The sequence below is a fragment of the Schistocerca cancellata genome, chromosome 4 (genome assembly GCF_023864275.1).
Source record: "Schistocerca cancellata isolate TAMUIC-IGC-003103 chromosome 4, iqSchCanc2.1, whole genome shotgun sequence".
Classification (NCBI taxonomy): Eukaryota; Metazoa; Arthropoda; class Insecta; order Orthoptera; family Acrididae; genus Schistocerca; species Schistocerca cancellata.
In genome coordinates, this window is record NC_064629.1 from 400,897,760 (window position 1) to 400,901,152 (window position 3,393).

The following is a 3,393-nucleotide window of genomic DNA, read 5'->3' on the forward strand; positions in this document are numbered from 1 at the left end:
CCTGTATGTCTTTTTATCTGAATGTCTATTTTATAATTTCTTTGTATAATGCACTGCTTAGATTGTAAAAGTCAGAATGTATTGTTATATTGCGATGATACTTCACTATTAAACATCTCTGCAACTCCCTTGACAAAGATCTATTCATCTTTGAGTCTAGTCATTAATGTATAGGATGTTCATGGCTAATCAGGTTTTAGGAACAATACTGTTTATCAATATTCTGTTTTTATTTTAAATGAACTCATGTAAATAATAATGATTTATAAGCCCATCTCCCAACTTTTGTATCCTTAAATTATCTGGTAATCAACTACCAACAATTATTCAATAAATGATTACAACACATACATTCAAAATATAGTTACTAGGAAGTAATTTCAGTTATCAGCATAAATCGCAGTTTTTATAACCCACAGTCTTCATTTCTTACGTTTTCCTTATTACAAACAAATAACACAAAACGTGTTTGTAAATTCACTGCCGGAAGGAAATATTTGTATAGTACTCTAGGGTCTGCGTGTCACAGAATACCTTCAGTTCTTGCAGATCCCGATACTTTTCCTTGGTGATAGGTAGCAGTCCTGAAACATTGGACATGCGAGCTCTTGTTAGCATAGTATCTCAATGGGTTTGTTGTAATAAAGCAGGACTTGCTATTTCTCACACTGATATGATCAAGTTTCACTTAATTACTGTGACTAAAGTCTTTACCAGCCTACCTTCGTAACAGGGTGAAGGGAACAAAACCTCTCCTTCTGTAAGTTCTGGTTCCTCTTCCGTTCGTCCAGCAGGGGTAGTAACAACTGCTGTGATTCAAGATCTGTTGTAAGTGTCACGATGCATGATAAGCCATGGATGGTGACGTTCTATATTCATCTCCTTCATAATTTGCAATGGGAATGCACGGTTTGGTCGGTATCTTGGTTGCAAGAAATCAGTCCAGTCACGTGTTATTGAGCCATCAACTTCAACAACCTGAAAAGGAGTGGGTTTCGCAGGCGCATCTTTAATTATGTCTCTCCAGGTCTCTGGGAGCACAGCTTTTGTTTTATGTCTGATGAGGCCCATGTCTTTGTCACGTTCCAGGTATGAATATAACACGAATTGATTCAGATCGCTTTGCATCATGGACAGATAATGGGTGAACCTGAAATGGGCGTAGTTTTTGTTTTGACCATCACATAAGTCACAGAAGATTTCCAAATTTTTAGCCTCAGCTTCCAGAAACGAAGTAACATAATGATGCAGGAAAGAAACTACGTCATTCGAAACTCTCTTCCCTGTAGTTTCAGGATGAACATTAAACACTGCATTGCTGTTTGAGAGTCGATGTATGTTAAATAGATACAGAGAAAGATGTCGCTTATAATAGACAATGTTGGTGATGATGTTTGGACATGGAAGATTTCGTTGGAAATCCCTGTACATAGATTCTGTGTTTGTAATTTTCTGCTTCTCTGTCGAGATTGTCTTTTAAGCTGACAGAATGCATCAGCTTTAGGCGGTTCAGTTCATATACAATCTTCTCTCTCTTAATATTACTTTGAACATCTGATCTTTCTTTTCCATCTGTTGAAGAGTAAGATGTGCCTCTAGAGCTTTGAAAGTTACAGAAAACTTATCACAAGTACTGCATGTATCAGATCGAGGGAAACCGAATGAGATATTAAATTTTGTATTAAATATTTTACAATAAGTTACACATGATCCGTAACAAGCAGAATATGTCTCTTGAAACATCTTGAATATGTTCTTGTTTGTGAGTTCTTCAGGCAAATACAGTTTCTGTGTTTTATTTATGCTGTAATAACTGGACCGTCCTTTAAATGGCCTGATGTGAGCGCAGATGTTTTGCTCTGTTTCTGTTAAAAGTTTATGAACTTGGTTTCCGTGTTTCCCTTTATCAACTGGCGAAATGCCTTCATTTTTAAGGAATTCCTGGTAGTTTCTAATCTTTCCTTTGAAATACCATGCAGGCCGTTTGACAAACAGACAATTCTGTCAGATTATTGTCCCTCGTGAGAAATGTATAATCACGCATGGTAGCTACTGTCTCATCTCTGAGAGGCCTTCGGCGTTGTACAATGTCAACAGAAATCAGTCCTGTCAGGTGACAACTATGCTCATTTCAGTCCTTCAGCAAATTGAAATTAGATATTAATGTAGATTTCTCTGCATAAGTTAACAAATCAGTACAACTCTCCTTGCAGTTACAATGCTCTCCCATCTCATGTGACAATGTTCTTAGCTTTTTGGATACTTCAGATTGTCTACCATAGTTCTGTCCTTTTCTACACTTATCACTGCAGCTTGACTCTGTATATTCCATCACCAGTTGAAACACCGACCTGAGTTGCATTTTACATGAAATTCAATTCTATCTACCACATCACAGAGCGCTCAAGCGATTGTCAAGGCTGCTCTGTGCTAGCACAAATCACGGCACGAAATTCAGTTCCACCACAGGACAAAGCAAAGAAGCAAATGTCAAATCTGCTCCGAGTTAGTTTCGACAATACATAAAAAAGATCAACAATGACATTGCATTTAACAACGTCAACAATGAGACTTCCATACAAGCAGACAAAAATCAATAGAGCTCAGAAATCCTCACCTGCTAGACTTCTCTCTTTCTGTCCGGCTACAACTCCATGACTACACCCATCACAATCATTGAAGTTCACCCAACTGAAAATACATCTGATGAACTTCATAATCATACCACTAACTCATTTTAGTGAGATTTGGACTTAATCCCTTCTTTCCATCTAGTCTTCAACTTGAATTAGTGACCTACATTTAAAATGAAGAATGAAAAAAAATATATATTACATAGAAGCACTCTGTCTTCAGGCCACAAGTGGCCCACCGGAACCATCCGACCGCCGTATCATCGTCAGCTGAGGATGCGGATAGGAGGGGCGTGTGGTCAGCACACCGCTCTACCGGTCGTTATGATGGTTTTCTTTGACCGGAGCCGGTGCTATTGGGTCTAGTAGCTCCTCAATTGGCATTACGAGGCTGAGGGCACCCCGAAAAATGGTAACAGTGCATGGCGGCCCGGATGGTCACCCACCCAAGTGCCAGCCACGCCCGACAGCGCTTAACTTCGGTGATCTGACGGGAACCGATGTATCCACTGCAGCAAGGCCGTTGCCTATTCTATATAAAAACGTTAAAAGTGCATTATGCGTGGTAAAATAATATGTTCAACATGTTGGTTCCATAGGAACTTGCCACAAATTACCAGTTTCCATTGCACGAGGATTACAGTTTGCGCAGTGCATACTCCAGCCACAATTCCAGAGATTGGTGCTCTTCATGGGTGAAAGCACGTTTACTAGAGACGGCATATTAAACTTACACAAAATGCGTGTTTGGACGGACGAA

The 3,393-nt window shown here is 39.3% G+C and overlaps 1 pseudogene; it reads right to left on the reverse strand.

Moving 5' to 3' along the window:
• Positions 1-3,043: 3,043 nt before the first annotated feature.
• Positions 3,044-3,161, reverse strand: LOC126186022 (5S ribosomal RNA; annotated as a pseudogene).
• Between the last annotated feature and the right edge of the window lie 232 nt (positions 3,162-3,393).